The sequence below is a fragment of the Tursiops truncatus genome, chromosome Y, assembly GCF_011762595.2.
Source record: "Tursiops truncatus isolate mTurTru1 chromosome Y, mTurTru1.mat.Y, whole genome shotgun sequence".
In the NCBI taxonomy this organism is placed as follows: Eukaryota; Metazoa; Chordata; class Mammalia; order Artiodactyla; family Delphinidae; genus Tursiops; species Tursiops truncatus.
Window position 1 is genome coordinate 5,246,233 of NC_133428.1, and position 22,891 is coordinate 5,269,123.

The 22,891-nt window shown below is 45.2% G+C and overlaps 1 long non-coding RNA gene across 1 annotated transcript; it reads left to right on the plus strand.

Moving 5' to 3' along the window:
- Positions 1-7,927: 7,927 nt before the first annotated feature.
- On the plus strand, positions 7,928-22,884 carry LOC117310544 (uncharacterized). The gene is made up of 3 exons (XR_004524688.2): positions 7,928-10,013; positions 10,241-10,363; positions 18,951-22,884. It is a non-coding gene; the product is annotated as an uncharacterized lncRNA (long non-coding RNA).
- The last annotated feature ends 7 nt before the right edge of the window (positions 22,885-22,891 follow it).

Below are 22,891 nucleotides of genomic sequence, written 5' to 3' on the forward strand. Positions count from 1 at the left end.
GGTAGTTGCAGCTGTATGGTATTGACACTGCACAGACTGAGATCGGTTTGGAAAGGGACAGCTTATGTGTACTTTCTTTACTAATAAGATGGTACAACTGTCATACTTATTGAAACAGAGCAGGACCCTGTGGTCCTTGCCCCCCATGTCCTTGGCCTGCCTTCTGTCTGTGGAAAAAATTTTAGCCAAAGAAAAGGTTTAATCAGAGAAGCGAGAAAATGCAGGGACAAAGGAAAACAGTCCAACAGGACAAAATAGTAACAGTTTAGTCAGTCAAGGACCTTTAGTTCCTCCTCAAGGGCTATAGATCATCTTCTGAGCCACGTCCTGTGAGCTGTCTTGTAGACACCGAAACACCCACCACGTGGAAGGAGTGAACTGTATGATGACCAGGCTGTAGCCATGATATAACCTGCCACAATTCCGAGAACTGGCCTCCAAGAAGTGGAAACAAACCAACCCTGGAACTGAAGATTAACTGTGCTTAAAACAGTCAAGATGACGCAGGTCAGACCACCGCAGGGCCGATTTCAAGACGACGGTCAGAGCTGACTGCGCTGTTTCTGCCTGGGGCCCCCTCCGTCCGCCTATAAAAGCCCTTGCCCCCTGATTGTCGGGGAGGAGAGGGGGAATCGGCCTCTGGACTGGCGTCCACGCTGCCCCCCCCGCCCCGATCGCCGGCCTCCAAAATAAAGCAACCTTTCCTTTCCCCCAACCTGGCCTTTTATTGGCTTTGGAGTGGCAACCAGCCAGACCCGACTTTCGGTAACATTATAACAACAAAATCTTAAGTTTTTACCTTATCCAGATATTTAGTATGCTAGAAATAAGGCACCTTAATTGATTATTCAATCAATCCATTCACTTTCGGGCAAAAGACTCAGTTTAGTGAGTGGGGATACCATACGATACCCCAACCCTAAGCCTAACTATATTATATGGTATCCTGACAATGCTTCTTCTATGGGTTCGGTCACCTGGATGAAGGAGGCTATGAGCTCCAAGGAGGAATTTCCATCCTGAAAAGTGCTCTGTTGCAAAGACCACTATTCCCCAGAAGACGCCCGAACCCCACCCTCTTGGACAAACAGAAAAGGGGGAGCTATGAGTCCAAACCCTCCCAACCTCGCCTGAAGCTCAACTTTTAATCTGATATTTTGAGTGAGGACAGTTCTTTGTTCCCGTAGAACTGGTCTTCCTGCCCTTTGCAGGACTCTGGGGCTGTAGTCAGACACAGAAATCCCTTCACCAGTCCCATGAATACACCTGCCAACGTCAAGATTCTTTTCACCGTGTAGAGAACAGTCTATACGTGAGTCTTCTTGGGAAACACAGGACACTGGGAGGACTATTTAAATTTGGTCTTGACAGATCAGTAGGTAATTCAAGTAGGTTCTCAATCCTTCTTCCCTCACTTTTACCTGTCTCTTCTGCATCATCTTCTGGAAACTCCCAAACTAGGCAAGACAGTCCTTGGGAGGGAGAGTCCAAGTTGAAACTCACTATTAGTTCTCTCCAAAACTCACACACATACACGCACACACACACACACACACACAGTCCATCCTCATTATTCATGGATTCCATATTTGTTTTTTTTTTTTGTAGGGGGGAGACTTATTTTTTTTTGGTCACACCATGCAGCTTGTGGGATCTTACTTCCCCAACCAGGGATTGAACCCAGGTCTACCGCAGTGAGAGTGCAGAATCCTAACCACTGGACTGCCAGGGAATTCCTGGGGTAGACTCTTTTTTTTTTTAAGAAATAAACATACTTACCTTATTTATTCCCACAGAGGTTCACAGGAACATTTGCAAATTTTAAGAAGAGAAATATAAAAGTTTATATTTAAAAGAATATACAGTTATTTCCCTGATTGACTATTTAGACCTAGCTATCCTTCTTTTGTTTTCATTGAAGTATAGTTGATTTACAAGGTTGTGTTAGTTCCCAGTGTATAGTAAAGTGATTCGGATATATATATTTTTTTCAGATTATTTTCCATTATAGGTTATTACAAGCTATTGAATATTGTTCTCTGTGCTCTACAGTAAAAAAGAAATCAATATTTGTGCGTTCACTTATTCTCTAAAATCCGTTTGTAATGCCCAGATCAATACTATTGATTGCACAGCTGTTTGTGGCCACATGCTGCGTAGTGAAAAGCTTGTGTGGCCAAAGCTGAGGTTAAATGGTGACACTGTCTTCTTGTGTCATCTCTCTTACCGAAAACAAGTGTCCCTGTTGCAGCCTATGGAGTGCATTGTTTTTCCCATGTTTTGGTGCTTTTTTTTGGGTGAGTTTTGCTGTTTAAAGTGGGCCCCAAGCATAGCACTAAATACCTGCCCCGTGGTCATGAAGCATGAGAAGGTCGTGATGTGTCTTAGGGAAAAAAATGCTTGTGTTAGAAAAGCTTCCTTCAGGCATAAGTTTCAGTGCTGTTGGCTGTGAGTTCAATATGAATGAATGAAAATATGTACTCTACACAGTGTCTTTAAAAAGAAAAACACATAAAACCAGGGTGTGTTACGGATCGGCTGATGAAAATATTGTAACTGGAGACTCACAAGACCCTAACTCTGTATTTCCCCAGAAGCCATGGTTCAGTATGCACTAATTCAGAGCATATATTCTCATATATATTTCCTCATATATTCTTATACATATTCTCATATGTATTTTCTCATATATTCTTGCATATATTCTCGTATATATTTCCTCATACATTCTTATACATATCCTCATATATTTCCTCATACATTCTTATACATATTCTCATATGTATTTTCTCATATATTCTTGCATATATTCTCGTATATATTTCCTCATACATTCTTATACATATCCTCATATATTTCCTCATACATTCTTATACATATTCTCATATGTATTTTCTCATATATTCTTGCATATATTCTCGTATATATTTCCTCATACATTCTTATACATGTCCTCATATGTATATGCTGATGATATAGGCTCATGTATATTCTTACATGTATGTATATGCACACACCCTTTCATACACAGATGAACGGCTCTGAAGCCCCACCGTGATCGTGATCTTCACAGCCATTCCCCGCTGACATGTCTCCCGATTTTGTAACAATAACACAACCGTCACATCTTGGGTGGCCCCCTGCTGACTAAGGATAAGTTCCCAGCGCTCACCCCTGGGGCTGGCACGCCCTGGCCCCCAGCTCATCTCTTCTCGTCCTCCCAGCTGCCTCCTGTCTGCCCACTGCCCCGAGCACACTGCAGCTCTCCCTGTGTTCTGAACAACTCAGGGTCATTCCCAGCTGCAAATCTCACACGTTCCTCTGTCCCGGACCTTCTCGCCCAATGGCTCCATCTCGTAAGCTCCAGTTCATCCTCTGAGGTCTGGTAGCAGCAGGGCCTCTTCCGTAAGCTCGCATCACACCCACCCTGCTCGGTTTCCCCTTGACGATGTCCCTCTTACCTGTATGAACGAGTCAAGGGTTCCTGCTGTTCTCCCACTGTTGTGTTCCCAGCACTTCGCAGAGTTCCCTCTAGGTATTTTATGGCCACACTGATTCCAGGTACATTTATTGTCGTCTCCTCTTGGACCGGCTATGAAGCACATATCGCAAAGGTTGCTTTCAAGGGTCTAAGACCCAAGAGAGTCCTCAGAATATGGTACCAGCAATGGTCCTATTATGGGACCACATCACCTGTTTTACTAAAATCAAAGACAAGGTCTTTGGGGAAAATATAAAATGCTATACGTAGGAGTGTAAGGTAAGACCAGGAAAAAGTACTGTGTCACCAAATGTATCACATCACGTCGAATGTACACCATCTGGGACCTAAGACAGTGGGTATGTTAAGGAAACTGTATTTGAAATATCTTCGGATGCGGCCCAAATTCCAGTAACTTTGCTTCCCTTGTGAATCACACGGCCTTCGTAATCCGTGTTGACCATTTTTCACATTACAAGACGTTTCGTGTGTTTGGATCTTATATCCTAGGCCAACCTCTAAGCCACCAGAATACACCACCCCAAAACAGGCCACTTTAGTTTAAGGATTATTTTGAGCTGAAAACAATTGAGAAACAGCAGATGCAAGACAGACAAACAAAAACAAACCAAAACAAAAAAAAAACAATAAAACAACTGTCTGCCTTCCCCCTGTATGCCAAAAAGGAAGGCATTAATTTCCCTTTGTGTGAGAGCAGAATGAGAAGATTATAGACTTTCATCACCCCCAGAGACAGCACCGAAAGGAATCTGTATAACAAACCTTACTAAGATAACCCTTATCTCCTATTCATGTCCCCCGTATACTTACCTTCCCACATCTTGCTGTCCCTAAAGCTCTAAACTTCTTTCCTTTTGCCTTGTGACTTCTCTACAAATGTATGGTTCTTTGTCAAAATGGTATATTATCTCTCAAGCCTAACTGCTTCTCTGGGGTTCTCACTTCTTTCTAGAGAGGTCTCCATGCCACCTAAGAATATTAATATCAAATGAAATGGGTATGCCTTTCCTCCTGCTAATCTGCCTTTTGTCAATTTCATTTACAGGGTCCCAGAAATAGAACCTAAGAAGGTAGGGTAAGTGTTTTCCTTCCCCAATAGGCCTCTAAAGGATGAACATTGTTATGAACGTGTGTTATGAACAACATGTTATGAACATCGTTACGTACGTGTGTTATGTGTTACGAACAACGTGTTATGAACAACGTTATGTACGTGTGCACACATGTATATCTGTGTGTTTTCATGCCCTTTACAATCTTCAACAATTTACACAAACTTTTACACTCTTTTTGTAATCAGACCCAATAATCAAATGTTGGAGTGATCTGAGAATGTTTTTCTGAAACTCTGGAAACGTGCTTTACTTATATGGTGTGTTTCTGCAGTCTTATTTTATACAATTATGTACTATTTTTTTTAAAAACCCTCTTGATCTATTGTATGCTTAGATATTTTGGAAACCTCAGCATTTTTTTATAGATTATCAAGAATATTGGTCCTATCTTCCACTCCTCTGAGACCTCGCTATATACCAAGGGGGATGAGAGCTTGAACAAGCATTTGAATATTTTTCTCTCCATCAGAGCTTAGGGGGTGTCTATTTGAGGTAATTTTGGTGGGTAAGCTGGCTTTTGTAACTTCTGCTAGGTTAAGGGTAAAGGTTATACAAGGTTTCCAGCTAGAAGGTCAGGAGAATGTCCATAAATGTTTTCACGTTGGCGTGTACAGAATTAGACTGACTCAGAGAATATGATTCATCCCTTGGTCCAACCCTTTTTCGCCCTTCCTCTTCTCTGCCTTGTCCTAGCCATCACCCCGTTCTTGAATTAGAGTTTAATAAGCAACTCTGTCTTCCTTGTAGCCTACAGATACACACCCACATCTCCTCCTTGACAGGGGTAACTATGCCATCTTCTGCTTTTGAATCTTTGTGGAATGTCACACGTGAGGTAGACCAGCATTTTAACACAGCATTTGGTGGACGTGTGTGGCATTTTAGAGTACGCAGCCCCTACCGGCAGTGCCCACATTTATACTCTGAGCGGTATATACCGCGTGTCTAAGGAGCAAACGCTTCTTTCTGAAAAGTTATTACAAATAATTCTTTTCACTTTTTAAGGAGCAAGCATACATTTAGAAGTAAATTACAAAGGGGGAGGAGGGATAGATTAGGAGCTTGAGATTAACATATACACACTACTATATGTAAAATAAATAAGCAACAAGGACCTACTGTAGAGCACAGGCAACTACATTCAATATCTTGTAATAACGTAGAATTGAAAAGAATCTGAAAAAGAATATATCTACATATAGATACAGATGTATACATCTGACTCACTTTGCTGTACGGCTGAAACTAACACAACATTGTAAATCAACTATACTTCAATAAAAAAAATTAAAATGAAAAAAATTTGAAAATGAAAGCAAATGGCATGTGTGGGTATAGAGTTTCATGTTTGCAAGAGGACACATGTGTGGATTGGGCGTTAACAGTACAATACTGAACAGCACATATAAAAATGGTTCAGAGGGTCCATGTATGTTGTGTGCGTTTTACCACAATTTAAAAAATGGGCAACCCTGAAAAAACATGACACATTGCAACAAAACTAAACTAAACTAAAACTGTCCTCCCTCTGGCTCCCCCCCCCACACAAGATAATAGCAGATATATGTTGCTGTGTGCATTCTGCTCTCGACGCCCCTTGGAAGATCGCCCACCAAATGCTTTAAATCCCCCTTTTCTCGTTCAGTGAGAGACAGAGAAAACAATCCCGTGCTTCTGTCAGAGCCAAGGAGACGGTCATCAACGCAGGTGTGTGTCACGGGTCAGAACCAGCAGAGACACCTGGATCTCACTTACCTGAGCACATAGATGTTCCATTTGAGAGACTCCAATGAAAAGCCAATTTTGAAAACCACATTCATTTCTTTTAGCCCAGCAGTTGAAATCAGAGCCTCCTTTCCGATAAGATAAGACAGCTTTAAAATACGTGCCCCCCAGGCAAACGATCACTGTTAATATGATACTCACGGCTGCGTCAGCCAACATGGGCAGAGTGCTCATAATACAAAAGGCAGTGTAGGCGTGTGATGCTTACCTGTTCTCTTTAAGTCTTACGGTCAACGGTGAGGTAGGGGTTCTCGCTACCTCTCTTTCTTGGTTCTGAGACTGTTCTAAGTAGCCCCGAGTCACCCAGTCAGAAAATGTGCCGTCAGAATTCCAACGCAAGGAGCTCGTGTTCCATCCCAGGGTCTGGAACAACTCCAGCAACATCCTGGCCTTCACGACTCCAGGTGGAAAAAGTCCTTTGGTGGCGTTTTCCCAGGATGCGTAATCATACCCTTCTTCCTCGTAGATTAGGTGACTTCACATATGTGAAACCTGGAATTAAGTGTTTTGAGCCCATGTTGCATGTTTCTGTCTTTATGATGTTAGGTTTCAATCAGTGCAACAAGTATGCGGGACTGCACGTATATTGTGATGTGTGAAGAGCTTATCCAAGCATGCACAACAGAATCGTTGCCTCTGCAATGGAGTCACCTGCACACAGGTAACTGACACAAGGGAGACTGGGGAGGACTGTGTAACGTGTGAGTGAAGCGTGTGGAAGAAGGAAAGAGGACAAGTTTATCTGGGGTGGAGGGACTTGGTAAAGTTTCAGGGCCAAAATGATTTTTGGAAGCTGGGACTTCCAACTGTAGGAGTCGGTCCTTGAGAGAAGAGGGTGTGGTCCAAGAGAAGGGGCAGGGAATGGGCAAAGCAAGTGGACCCCAGGAGGGCTTGCAGAAGTGAGACTGAGGGAAAACCGACAGGAAACCTAGAAAAGCAGACGGAGGTCGGGGACCCTTTCATCCCTAATAGTAACTTCTGGGTGTTTGTCTGACCTGGGATCGAGTCCCAGAGCAACCGCTTTCAAGGTTAGCCAAGTTTCCTAATTCCTTCCGGTGTCATCTTTAAAAACCAAAAAAAACCAGTAGCGACTATTTCACAGAGTTTGTGTGGAGTAAATAAAAACAAGCAAACAAACAAAAAATGGCATGTAAGACGCTTAACACCATGGCTCTCACACAACACGCTTTTCACAAAATAGCTCAACACAGCAAAACTCCTAAGGCGTAGAATTGACTAACGGCCCAAACAGTTAATGATGTGTATTTATAAAAGTTGAGGACCTGAGCTTTATGGCTATTCTCTAGTTGCTTTCTAAACACAACGCAGCCTTATTATTCACAGATCCCATGTTCGTGAATTCACCTACTTGTTAAAGTGGCTTTGTAATCCCCAGATCAATACCCCTGGTGCTTTTGCTGTCCTTGGCCGACACACAGAGAGCAGCCCCCCCCCCAAAAAAAAGAGAGAGAGAGAGAGAGAGAATCTCCTGATACACACATGTCCGGCTGAGGTTGAAGAGGGTAACTTCTACCTTCTTGTTTCAGCTCTTAGATTGTAGACAAGTCTCCTTTTCAGGGCCTCCTGAGCGCCATGTTCTTCTCAGTGGGGTGCCTTCTGTTTATGATTTTGCTGTGTAAGACTGCCCCGCGCACCGTGTTGAAGAGCTGTCTGTTGTTTCTAAGCACAAGAAGGCTGCCATGTGCCCAGTGGAGAAAATCCACACGTTGCATAAGCTTGGTTTGGGCTTGAGCGATTATCTGGCACTGTTGGCCGTGAAAGCAACGTGGATGAATCACTAATATCTATTCAATACGCTGTCTTTAAATAAAAACACACGTCCAACAAGGTTAGGTATTGGGGCGTTCCCTGGTGGTCCAGTGGTTAGGACTCAGCCCTTTCACTGCCGTGGCCTGGGTTCAATCCCTGGTCGGGGAACTGAGATCCCACAACCCCACAGACAAAATTAAAAAAAAAAAAAAAAAAAGTTAGGTATTGATCATTGATGAAAATGTAATCAGAGGCTGTAGGAACCTAATCTTGCATTTCCCTTAAGGACACCGGTGGTAGCTTTACAGGACTTAACTACTGCAAATAACAAGAATTGACTGAAATCCCAGTTTTTCTTTCTCCTGAATGGTGACCTCCAACATGGGACGTGCGGGGTCTGCACATCCTTGCAATTCCGGTGCCCAAGCTGGGCTCGTTGTAGGCACTTGTTAAATATTGGGTGACACAGTGAAATTAATGGTCTACATGCAGTCTTACAAGAAGCATTTACTAGCATGCAAAAGGCGTCGCATTTGTTGAAGAAGCGGGATGCGGAGAAACAAAATGCATGGAATTTCTGTACTAAATCGTGGCTGAATATCACGTGAACTAGCCACGACAGGAAAAGAATGGTCCTTCCTGCACCGACATCATGACAAACGATGCTTGAGGGAAGCAGTCACGTTATTCCTATTGACTTTCACCAAACGTCTGTTTCAGACAGAAGAATGCATGACATCATCACAACCTAAAGAATGCAGTCACCTCCCATGTTAGTTTCCTGCTGCTGTGGTAACAACTGACCACAAACAGGGTGATGTAAGACAGCAGGAATTTATCCTCTCACAGCTCTGGGGGCCAGACGTCTTCAATCAAGCTGTGGGTAGGAATGCACTGGCCCCTGGGGACCCCAGAAGTAGAATCTCTTCTTTGCCTCCTACAGCTTCTGAGACCTGCTGGCATGTTTTTTGACTTGTGACCGTGTCACTCCACCATCTGCCTTCACGGCCACATGGCCTTGTCCCGTCTGTCTTGTCCTCTGTGCCTGTCATATAAAGACGTTTGTCATTGAATTTAGAGCCACCTGGACAATCCACAATGATTTGTTTGTCTAAAGAGCTTTAGCCGAATTACACCTGCAAAGACTGTTTTGTCCTAAAGTCCCGTTCACCAGTTCCGGGGATTAGGAGAGAAACATCCTTTTAGGGACCATCATTCAACCCACTACACCCCCTATGCAGAGAAACACAAAATTATAGGAGAGGAGCACATAACATGTATTGGTTTTTTTTTAATTGAGATACGTTGACACAAAACATTATGCAGATGACATTTCTCGTTTTAAAGCTGAGTTACAATTGACATAAAACATTGTATGAGTTTCTGGTGTACAACGGATGATTTGAAATTTGTATGTGCAGTTGATGTTTATGATTCAACCCAAGAGTAGAGAGAACAGCCACACAAATGCCCAGAGAAGTAAAAGAAAATAAACCCAAGCCCTTCCAGCAGGCAACGTGGGAGGATCCCATTGCAGTACCGTACCAAATTCCTACCCTCGTGTGTTCCCAGAATCTAGTTACAACGGCATTCATTCCACAAAAACTCATTCAACGACAGTGAGTTAGAGCGAAAAGAAACGGGGTGGAATGTAGAAATCTGCATTCAGTGGAAACTGTACCAGAAACACATGCGGACCAGTTCTTATCATCGGCGTTTCAGAATCGTGGCAGACAGACGGCGTGCATAAATCCCGTCCTTTTTTTCGAAGACAATAAATGTAGAAGCCCAGCTAACACAAAGTGAAGACGACAAGCCAGAAGGGTCTGGAAAGGATAAAGGTAAAATCTGGACTTGTCCTCAGGGGTGGGAACTATCGATATATTTAGAGAGAGTGCCTGGTGATCACTTTCACATGTTTGGTTTCTGGCAAGGAACATGTTTACACATTGGGTTGATGTGTGTGAACGCTGAACGCCCTGTTTGGAACTGTCTGCAATGCCTTGAAGGGTTTGGGTTATGTGAAGCCAAATGCATTCATTCGTTGTTGGTTTGACTCATTTTATAGGAGCTCCTGGAGTATGTCAGATACACCAGCGTCATGCTGGACAGCTCAGACAGACATGGATAAACACCACGAAAGAGTTCCATGCCCAGATCAACTAAGTCTTAACTCTGCGCTCTATCCAAGGTACGTGGACTCCTTGACCTTCTGTCCTCCGGGGGATGGATGAAGGTAGAATCATTTTTTTTATTTCAATTTTTTACTATTTTTTAAAAGTTTTTATTGGAGTAGAGTTGGCTTACAATGCTGTGTTAGTTTCAGGTGTACAGCAAAGTGAGTCAGTTATACATACACACAGATCCACTCTTTCTTAGATTCTTTTCCCATACAGGTCATTACAGAGCATTGAATAGAGCTCCCTGTGCTATACTGTAGGTCCTTATTAGTTATCTATTTTATATATAGTAGTGTGTATATGTCAGTCCCAATCTCCCAATTTATCCCTCCACACCCCTTCCCCCGGTAATAATAAGTTTGTTTTCTACATCTGTAGCTCTATTTCTGTTTTGTAGATAAGTTCATTTGTGTCATATTTTAGATTCCACATACAAGTGATAGCATGTGGTATTTGTCTTTCTCTGTCTGACTTACTTCACTTAGTATGATCATCTCTAGGCCCACCCATGTTGCTACAAATGGCATTGTTTCATTCTTCTTTATGGCCGAGTAATATCCCATTGTATATATGCACCACATCTTCTTTATCCATTCATCTGTCGATGGACACTTAGGTTGCTTCCAAGACCTGGCTATTGTAAATGGTGCTGCAGTGAACATAGGGGTGCATGACTCTTTTTGAATTATGGTTTTCTCAGGGTATATGTCCAGGAGTGGAATTGCTGGGTCGTATGGTAGTTCTAGTTTTCGTTTTTTTAAGGAACCTCATACTGTTCTCTATACTGGCTGCACCAACTTATAGAGGGTAGAATCATTTCTAAGCACAGAATTGGACAACCACCCAGAGACCACACACGAAGAAACACAAGGGCTCGCGGAACGTGCCAAGGCCCTACGCAGCCCCACCGCAGGCAGAGGTGTTGCTGGAGGAGCACGTGGTAACGCTCCTGTGTTTTCTGGGGGGAAATTCCTCTCCTGAACAGCGTCCAGATTGGCGAAAACATCTCCCTCTTCCGCCACCTTAGGAAGAGCTAGGACTCTTTATAAGAACTGGGCAATTATTTGGGCCTTCCCAGCTCTGAAATTTAGATCTATGGTCCTTCAGTTGAATTACTTTATACTCTGGGCAAATATCTAGTGCTACCAAGGTGCAAATCTTTATAAAAAACTCTTAGACCCCCATTTCCTACTCTAACCTTGCAGTGACCGTAAGTGGATGATTTTGGCAAGTGGGGAACGTCATCTAGATTTAAGACAAGCTGACATGTCATCGTTGCTTGTGCTGCTGTTATTATTGTTTGGTTTCAGTACAAGGGCATTGGTGAAAAAACAGTGCTGGTGGTGATACAATCGACTCTGACAATGTGTGACCTACTCCTCGGTGAATCAGCAGTGGTGTAGACACCCCAGTGTGAGAAAAAGGAAAGAAAGCAGGAATAATAAGACTTCACGTCATTTAAACACATCCTTGGGAGAAGATCAAAGGAGAGAGTTCAGTAAGAGCTAAGTTCCTTAGAACGGGTGGAGCTTTGAATGGGAAGATGCCCTCATATCCCCAAAGCTCGCAACCTGTCAAAGCACCGGGCAGCCGGTATGCACATCCCTTAGTGAGCAACCAGAGTACAGTGGGTTGAATGGTGGCCACAGAGAGACATATGAACACCCTGACACCAGGGACCTGGGAACGGGACCTTTTTAGGAACCAGAGTCTCTGCAGAGGTGATGAAGTGAAGGGTCTGAGATGAGGTCCTCCTGGAGGAAGGTGGCCCTACATCCAACGACAGGGTCCTTCTAAGACACAGAAGAGGAGAGACACAGACACAGAGGAGAAGCCCCGGGAAGACGGAGGCAGAGATTTAGAATCCCTCTGTGGCCACAAGTCAAAGGAGTGCCTGGAGCCCGGGACAAAAAAAAAAAAGCTAAAAGCCTAAAATTACTAAGAAACATAAATACAGTCATATGTCTAAAGACACTTATTTCCAGTTCTTGAAGCATACTTGGTATGGCCTCGTTTGTGGGACCTCACCAAACACACTGCTTGCTCTTACCCTGGAGAGAGAGTTCCTTATCACTGCATCAGTAGGAATGCAGGCTGCTGAAACCCCACCGAGGCAGAGAGGCACACATATTGTGCTAATTTAAGACGTTTCTGGCTCCCCTACATTTCATAGGAAAAAAGAAGGCACAGGACCAAGAACGATTTTTGCCCGACTTCACTGATTTTTATCTGGGACAGAGGGTGGAGGATTAACCTCCCCAGTGAGGACCCCATTAACATCGGTTTGTCTTTAGAACCAGATTTTCGTGATGTGTCCCAGGGCCTTGCTCTTTCCTTTCTGGAGAAGTTTGCAATTCGCTTTCCCCTGAGATTCCGGGGAGGGAGAAACCGCGGTTCCCACCCGGCTCTCGCACATGGCTTGAACAAAACGATAAAATCCCACAGCCCAGGGTCTCAGAGCGCTGGTAGAATGCCACGGACGGGAAAAACGGTTAAAGGGTGATCCCCCCAAGGGCAGCCACGTGGTATAGAAGATTCTAGTGCTTTTGGTGCCGGAATCCTTTTCACCGTCGGTTATGGGTCGTGGAACAAAATATTTCAAAGCAAAGAACTTGAGTTGTTGCTTTTTTAATGGGTTCCGGAACTCGGCGGGAAGAGGTGAAAGGATTCCATGGTCCACTTCCGATCATGTTTCATTCTTTCGAGGCACGTGCAAGAGCCTGACTCCACGCAGCCTTCAGGGATTTACGTGCAAACAAAACCTAGACAGGAGTTTTCTGGCCACGTCCATGAGCAACCAGCCGAGCCTCAACTAACGGCAAGTTTCCTGACCATCAAAGGCAATGTTTTCGAGTAGCGCACGCGCAGTTTTCAACCTGGACCCGTAGACCAAACAGGACAGGGGACCACATCCTCACCAGGTCAGGTCTCTTCTCTATATCAGCTGCAGCCTCCACAGCAGAGAAATGACCCAAAGCCCTCATGTCACCCAATAACCCCCTGTCCTTAAAGAGAGGCATCCCCGATCTGAGCAGACATTTCACGTCCTGCAAACCAGCCCCGGTTCCTCACGTCAGTTCTGTCTCTGCTCGGTCTCGAATCCACCACGCTGGCCTCTGCATCTCCCCTCTCTAGTCCCAGTTTGAAGAATCTCCAGCCTTCTCATATTATTGAAATTTTAAAACCCAACCGTAGGGGCTTAGTTAGTGCAAGCTCTTCCTTGAATGTCTGGTAATCCCCCCAAATCAGGATGAACTCCTCTGTCCTCCTAACTCCCACGGTGAATGTTTATAACCTCTCTTACTGCACTTGTGTTCTTTGATTACTTGCCGGTTGCAGAAATGCCTCTTTTTCCAGCTAGATTCTAAGACACTGAAGAATAAGGGTCCTTTCTTCTCTTCAGGACCTCCGCTCTCACCATCGTATTCTTGCTTTGAATCTGTGCCGTTGTCACACACACGTATTCTGGCGTTCACTGGCTTTTCTCTGGGGGTAGGACAATGACATTCGATCAGAAACGTTAGCAACTGGATTGGAAAGGTCATTGCTCGGAGGTGTGAACCCAAAATAAACATGACTTCGCTTCCCTGGGGGGCAACGTGAAACAACACAATCGCTAAATTTAGCACGAAGCAGAGAGGAAAAAATGCTGTCATTCCCATTGAATCAGACACTCACGCCCTGCTTCCAGGGGTCATTTTATCCCTGGCGGGATGCTGGCCCCATGGTACCTCCGAGGAGGGAGCTGACACGTGGCCACACTCACAGAGATGTCACAGACACACGTCCTCTTTCTTCCCTCCAATCGTTGAAAGTATATGAAGGTCAGAACGCATATCGTAAAGGCAGCTTTAACACAAGCCAACGGAGCCATATCGGCCTTGGGAAAAACCTAAACCATGAAAATGGGTGGGTTTATGATGAGCGACACACCAGATCCCTCCCTGAATTAAACGTCCTTTCACTTCACACATAGTTTAGTATCCGTTATGGACTAGACGGTGAAACTCAGGCAGGGAACAGGGTCCCACCCTAGACTTCTATTTCCCAGATGAAGACCCTGTAGATAATTTACTACGTATTATAAAATGATGCTCAAAACCAAAGGCAAACTGGGATCTACTGCCTTACCCCTAAATTCACCGTCGATATTGTGTGTGTGTCACGCATTAGCGTCTATAAATATTAGTATACACATTTATATATTATTTATTTATATTACATCTATGTATGTAAATATATTTAATAGGTGCATATTGTTTTATATATGTACATGTGTATAAATATATTAATATATGTTGCATATATACTTCTACCTATAGATAACGTACATGTATGTGTACATATAAATTTGTTACTGTTTCTATTCATTCCAATTTATACAGGAATTTGTCTTTCCAACTAAACCTCTGAAATTTTGCCCAAGAAAGATTTGCAGCTACAAATAATAAAAAATGGGTTCAAATTAGGTTTAAGGCTCTAGGGGATGTAGTCATGGCATCCACCGCTTTTAATAATGGAATAATGTTTTTATAAAAGCCACCCTTAAGAAATGAAGGTTGACACAACCTTGTAATTAATAACTGCATCTCAATTTCTTACGGCTGGCGGATTTTCTCTGGTTATCTCTGAAATGACTCTTAGTCCACACCTGCCACATGTTCTTTCCAGCAGCCATGGGGGTGGAGAAAACATGGGCTGGATTTGGAGACTAGCCTTCCATCTGGAAACAAGCCAGCTGACCTCTCTTTCTAGATGTGGGACGAGCCATTATGTTCTCAGGGGACTTCTCCGTTCCTAACATTTTGGTGTGTGGACATGACCTCTGGGATTTATCTTACCCTCGCACAGCAGGATTCAATAGAAGGGGTATTTGTATCGCCTCTGCTCCAAGAGGCCTCACTTCCTGAGACCTCAAGACGATGTCTTATAAGGTTATTTCAGCCGGCAGGCAAGCCCACCACCTACAGCCAAGAGATGTTATCCCAGAGCATCCCCGTGGAGCTAGGATCAGGTTTCTCTCCAGGTATGAGAAAAAGGGATCTGACAGCTAAGCAACCAAAGACATCACTTCTCAAGGTCATCTTCATGACATGGTCATCGGAAAAGAGGCATCTCATGAATGTTTCCTTCGTGGTCCTATTGGTCTTCCAGCTCTAACTAAGCCTCACTCCATGCCCTGCCCTGTGACGAACGTTAAGCAGCTTGGGATTCCAGTCCGAGGAAGGTGCGGGGTGCAGGCTCCCCTCCGCTACTCACCCTCTTAATCATACATCCAACACGTGCCCCTTTTGCCCCTTTTCTAATTAGTCAAGGAAGCACGACTTTCCTTTCCTCCAAAAACCATCGGAAAATTCAGCGAAGGAATCAGTACACAGCATGAGTCGCACGAGACCTCTTTGTGTATGCCACACCTCGCTGAAAGTCTGGGGAATGACGGAGAGACCAATCGCAAACCTGCACGTATAGTTAAAACTTGAATATGAAAGTGTCCTTTCCGATCCCTTCAGCTTCCCTGTGAGTGGCAATTCGTCCTGGGTGCCCTCACCCCAGGACGGTCCCCTGGCATCCGATGCCTAGCTATTCCCTCTCGCGCTCTCTCTCTCTCTCCTCTGCCCTCCTTTCACGCAGATGCAAAACAAAAGCAGAGAATACCTCCAGGGACATCTCTCGGGATTCCTCCATCGGTATTGCCCACGTGGTCCACGTCTTCTATTTTCTTAGCCGTGTCATCCCTCAAACAGCCTTTCTTGACCTCAACACAACTCACACTTTGTCCTGGATAATTCTTTACTCTGGACGGGGTGTGGGGGGGGTCCCCCGTTCATGGGAGGGCTTTGAGAGGCATCCTTGCCCCCCCACACCTATGAAACGCCAGCTGGTCAATGATGACAGTTGTAATGCTTCTAAACTGTCCCCAGATGTTGCCAAGTGTCCCCTGGAAGGAAAATTTGTCCCTGGGCTGTGAATCGCCACCATAGATAAATAGACAGATAAACAGATAGCAGAAGAGTCTCCCGTGCTAAAGCAGGGTTTCGCAACCTCAGTAAGGGTGACATTTAGGGCCAGATGACGCTGGGGTGAGGCGTCCTGTGCCCTGTGGGCTGTGGAGCGCATCCCTGGTCTCCACCCACCACGTGCCAGGAGCACCCCTCCCCCCAGCATGACAGCCATAAGTGTCCGCAGACATCGTCACGTGTCCCAGGGAGGTGGAAGTACAGCTCCTGCTTGGGGACGAGTGCTCCAAACCCCACAGAACTCCTTACCGGCCATAGGCAGCATCTCTGTCCTGTTTCTCAAGACTGCACCCTGAATGTTTTCCACTCTGTGGGTTGAACTGACCTTGTAAATGTCCTCACGGGTTTTGTGTACATTTGCCAAATTAAAGACGATACAGGGTGAGCGCTCACCCTTCCTAAAAGTTTCCTACGTTCCTTATTTTGATTTCGTGTGACAACAAACACGTGTAAACCAGGCTTGCGTTCGAATGTGTGTCGCTGAGGGGATGAAGAATGTTTTGCTCTCCACGTTTGCCGAAGCCACAAGCATGACACAGCTGTGCAGCCCGATCAAAGCTCCTTAGAATTTTCAAGCTAATTATATAGATCTCCTCTCTGCATACCGGAAGACCGGGCTTTCAGGAGAGCTAAACAACCCGCGTCCAGATGTTACACTCAACCCTGAAATTGAACTAATTTCTGCCAGGATGAAAGAAATCCACTGGATCTGCCTCAGTCCCACAGTTAAACTTAACCATGGGGCGATAACTCTACGAGACCCCTGGGCATGGGTACTGACCAGCAAGGGGAGTGGAGAATTGGCAATGATCCATGTAACCCACTGTGCATCACCAAACTGAATAATTCAGAGCCCAAGATAGATTCACGCTACACTGTAACCACTGGGGTTTATCCTTCTCAAATGCCCATGTGTATGGGCTCCACTGTAAGGATTTGAATCCAAGTTTTTATAGTGTTGTGAATATGTTTCCCAAACAAAGACCTACAAGATGGATGCTTTGAAAATTCAGGGGCTATGGGAGAGAAACACCCCGTCCCCATTTTATTTCTGTACAAATTCAGCTTCAATGAAGAGACATTCATCAAGGAAGCCCCCAACAGGGGGAGAAATCCTATTCTTCCATTGGGTTACTGTTGGGTGCTTGTTAGGCCAATAAAAGTAACTGATCCTCAGAAAACGGGCATGTCATGTCTTTAAAAGCCCATGATCCCAGCAGGTCATTATTCCGTAAAATAAAATCGTTTTCTCCCCAAAATCATGTGGCCAACGTTTTTGCTATGCTTTTTTTAATGCAAGAAAAAATATACACTCAGTAGATTCATAGATACATAGATATAGATGATACACTATATGTAGATGGATGGTTAAATGGATGGATGGATGTACAGATAGATGCTAGATAGACAGATACATAGGTGGGGATAGAGAGATATGATTGGGTGTCTCAAAGTGCAAACAATTACATCTCTCTTTATTCTCTGTGTTGGAAACTACATTGGATTTCAAAGTGGGTTTTTTCAATTAGAAAAAGAATCCAGCTTCTATGCTACATGCCGTTTAGTAATTAAGTCTGTTAGCTTGAAGAGTTGGAAGTCAGTAGGTTGAATCTGCTTTTATGGACAGGACATCTCAGAAGGTTTAAAAATTCAGCTCCGTGTGAGACAGCCATGCAAGCGTGAGCTACGGCGCTGAACGCAACCACGGGCCGTCGAAAAACTCAGCGCGCTCTTCTATTTGGGGGAAATGTCTCTACGTGGCCCCGAAAATAAACACTTTTCTCTGAGGAAGCATTGCTTGTGCACTTACAGACACAAAATGTATTCGATTTAGCCAAACGTACACGAAATAGCTCTCATGGTCTGAGGGATGATGTGAAACAAGGAGGCCGTGCAAACGTTTTGGGTTCTTGGTGCGTCACAAGACTGGTTTCCTCTGGGTTATATTTAGTCTGCAACATGTAATTAAAGTACCATTTCGCCTGCATATTTTCCATCTTAATAAGTTCCCCAGGAGTCTAGTATACGCCCAGAGACGGGGAGAAGCCACAGACCATCGTGCCTACAGTTGCCGGGTTAATCTCATGAAAACGTACTTTTGATCACCTTAATGCAAGTGTAAGCCCTTAATCACCACCTGCAACCAACAGAAACACAACGACTGAACACAACCATTACCTCAAACTGGCCACCGGAGGGTCTAACTCATATTCTTTGAATCATTCTCAGTTTAGTGACCCCTGTAAGGGTCCACCACCAGTGGCCACCTAGACCAGCCCTGAAAACTCAAAACAGCCAGGCTGAGCAAACCCAGCCTCTCCTTCTATGCAAGGATGAGCCAGATGCGTTTCATTTTGTTCCCTGAGGACTTTTCCTTTCTGCTAATGCTTCTGTGAATGGAAGTGACCTCCTATGATTAGCTCACCGCGGCACAGCAGAATTCAGTATCAGGGGTATTTTTACTGGCTCCTAGTCAAGAGGTTTTTATTTATCAAAACATCAGAACAGTTTTCCTAGAAGGTTATTTCAGCTGCAAGGCAGGTCTGCAATGGACCGTCATGCTATTGTCTCTGTATCACAGGTCCCACAGCTGGGAAGGTGCGTGTGGTGAGAACATTGCGTGAAGAATCAAGGAGCATCACTGAAGGTCAGAGGGAAGCCAGAGAATGCAAGGAGCGTTGGCGGAGGGAGGGACCTGCCTCGTCAGAAATGCCAGGGCCCAGGTGTCAGCCCGACCACGTGGCAAAACACGATTGTCATTCAATGTCCCACGTCCTCATTGGAAAACTCAAGCTGGGCTGTTACAAGGAGACGATATCAGAGACACAAAAACTGACCACTGAAACAACAATGCATTCCGCCCAGAGGCAGCTCACCAACCCACAAGCCCAGGCAGGGAGAGACGTTTGGGCTGGGAGGTGGACACCTCATGTCAGGATTGAAGACACACAGTGAGGAAGCTGGCTTCCGTCCTCTCTCATGGCTGGACAAGTAGGGGCCATCAGCCTTGTCTCAGCCCTCAGTGACCTTGACTCCTGTAGGACGTTATCCTTTCCCATCAGCCCCCTCTACCTGTCCAGACCTACACTGATCTGGGCGCTCACAACAAGCTCCAAATTCCCCGTGAGCTTGACCGTGGTCTTTGTAGTAGCATGTACCCTCACCCTTCTCCAGACTCCTAGGATACTTACAGTCAAGACCATAAATGCCCCTCTCCTTCCTTCCTGGAACGTTCAAGATGTTTCATCTTTCTTACGTCTTGAGTACACGGCCACTGGCACCCAGTTAGAGCCTGGGGTTTTGTAATGCAAGACACAGAAATGCAGCCACAGACCAGAGGATACGACTTTGAAAATGAAAAGGGCTCTGACGACCACCAGGTTCGATTCATTTTTTTTCCACATGAGCTTTCATCACTGCCCTTTCATTGCAATGCATGGTTGGAGGGGAGCAGGGAGGAATTCTCCAATGACTGCGGCACCCGCGTTCTCACCCCTACAACCACTGTCTGAAATCCAACTTACGACGCTATATGCCTGGTATTTCTTGAGGACTCTTCTGGGGGAAGCGTATGTAACTGGTATGTTAAACAATCATGACTCATTGGGTGTAAACATAAAGCAAATTTAATTTTGTCTCCTACCATCCCTTTCGAATTCAGCAGGTGGGAGGGATTCTTCGTACACCTCTGGAGGAAATCATAGGAGGTCTGAGAGCTTTCTTTTGCTGGCTCTCCGTCTGCCCTCTCTCTCTCTCTCTGTCTCTGTCTCTCTCTTCCTGCACCTGCAACAGGGGTGCACTCCCATCCCTTTCCTCCTGCAGGGGGGCATCACCGAGGCAGAGGCAGTTGTGAAGGGAAGGATTTCACAGAATTGCCCCGCTGCCCCAGTTCCACCTGGGAGAATCAGCTCACTGCGGGGAGAAGGGGAGCCTGCTAGGTCCGTGCGCCGAGCCCCCTTTCCAGTCCAGCTGGAAAGGCGATCAGCAGAAGCCTTTATTTCTCTCTGACACCCGTGTGCACTTGGCAGTGGGCTTGCAATCCAGTGGGGAGGGGTGTGCATTAGTTGGCTTCTCAAAAGACACAGGTGAGGGTCTCACAGACACCCCCAAAGTCACCACAGGGGAGCAACAGACTCTGTGCTGTGTTGAAATATCAGGGTTTCTCTCGTGGTCAAGCAGAGGCCTCATAGACTTGTGCCCACGTGAGCCTGTGACCTTGCAGTTTGCAACAGCTCACACCGTGACTGGGAGTGTTCGGGGAGATTCCTCCAAACTCACAATTGGTGTCAGAAGTGAGGACGGTCACATGGAAGGTCCCCTCCTCTGAGGGTCCACCTGTTTCCTTGTTTCTTTGGCCTCAGGCATCTCTCTGCCTCACCAGGATTTGAGTGGGTACGTAGGTTCAGTTCTGCGGGGAAACAAGGAAAGTCCATCATGGGTCGTATCCAAGTTTTTTCTCCTAAACTAAGTCTGACCTTAATGAAATAGCTGTTTGCGTCATGACCGCTGCCCCATAGATGTCTCCACTGGCCAAGCCCAGATTTCCCATCTAGGTTACTCTGGAAGCTAACACGCTGCCGGGTTTGGGAAAGAGAGAGTGACATAAATGTTACTCTTTGTTCCTAACAGGGGTAAAAAACAAACACAGCCACGTGCCCTGCGGGGTCCAAAGACTAGGCTCTGCTAAAAGAAATCCTGCCCAGAATTTGACCCAGAGTCTGTAGACTTGTTACCGACTCTTTGAATCGTGAGTAAAAATAACTAAAATGTGGTCTAGACACACAATGGGGTATCAAAAACGCGCTCGGTAAAAGAAGCCAGTTCAGAAAGGTTTTCGTCCCATTGATTTGAAATATCCGGAAGAGGCAAGTCCATAGAGACAGAAAAAGCAGATTCATGGTTGCCAGGGGCTGGGGTGGGTGCGGGGTAGAGGGATAAAGGGGTGATAGCGAGAGACTGGGGTTTCTAGCTGGGGTGATGAAAATGTTCTCAAATGAATTGCAGGGGGTGGTTATGTTACAGTGCAGAGCACCGGGACTCCGTATCAGCGCTGTTCCTTTAGCGCTAACCTCTGTGCTCTGTTGCCTCTGCCTGGTAATGCTGGCTCTGCACCTCTGGTAAGAGAATGTTGCCTTTAGCTGGAAATATACATAATTGCTCATTTTCAAGGCTCCGCCTCCCAGGCTTGACATTTAAAGGTATTAACACTCTTCATTCCTATAGAGATAAAAAGTTGCAGAACAGAGAATAAGTCTGTCCTGTTGGAGGCTTTTAGGAGCATCCTGACCTGACCCACGTGGACAGCTGCAAGAACAAAGGATTCCCGCACCAAGAGGTTTGCAACACCCAGCCGCACCCCCTCCCCTTTTAGTATAAAAGAAGCCTGAGGGCTTCCCTGGTGCCGCAGTGGTTCAGAGTCTGCCTGCCCCAGCACCTTGTCTTTTGATTTATTGGCCTGTCTTAGCTGCATGAACTTGGACTTGGTAGCAGTAGCACGAGGCTGTGAGAATACGAAAAACCATTGAATTGTGCAACTTTAAGTAGGTGGATTGTATGTTGTGTGAGTTATAGTTGTAAAAAGTTGTTAGAAAAAGAAAATACAATTAACTCTCCCTTACCATGTATCCACACTGCTTATTGGAACCACCTGCCCCTGGACATCCCAGGCTGTGTGTCCCCTCTTGCACTCTCACACACTGACACACACACACTGCAATTCTCTTCCACAAACCAAAATACTGCCTATGACAGCCAAATGCATGCTCATTTAGACGTGATTTCTACACCACCTACTTCCACGTGGTATCAACGGATTTGAGATGGCTTATACTGAAATCATATCTTCGCATGCTTGTTAAACTAAAGACACAGCAGTGCCACAGAGCAGGTGTGAGAGAGAGAGAGAGATGCAATTTTCCAGGCACCTGGAGGAACTCTCATTTCAATCTTTCAAACCTCTTAAACACACACACCTGAAAGCCTTTGTATTCCTCCCATATTCTTGGGGCTCTGCAGACCTTTTCCCTGCCATGCTGGAGCCCTCTCTTCTCCTTAAAGCTGACCTGTATATTTATAAACTAAAAAATGTGCATCGCTCTTTAAACCCTACCCAGAAATGCAATCTCATTCTCTACCCCAGCCCCGCAAAACTCTTCCCCAACAGGTAAGGCCGGCCTATGCAAGGAACAGAATTCAAGGGGATGATGGAAGGTGAGCCTTCCATGTTACAAACATTATAAATGATTTCAGAGTGGCGATACACCTTAAAAGTTATTTAGTGCCTATGTTCCCATTGCAGCAAAATAAATAAATAAAAGGGTGTCACTAGAAGTTAAGTTTCATAAAGACACAGAGCAGGAATTCCTGCCTGGATTTACCATGCTTTCCCAAAACTGCTGTGAGGTATTTCAGTGCCACACTTCAAACACTTCCTAACTTCGGTGGAGGGGACCCTTAAAATAAGCTTTAGAGAGACTGTAGAGATACAGAAAACAAACCAGTGGTGACCAGTGGGGAGAGGGA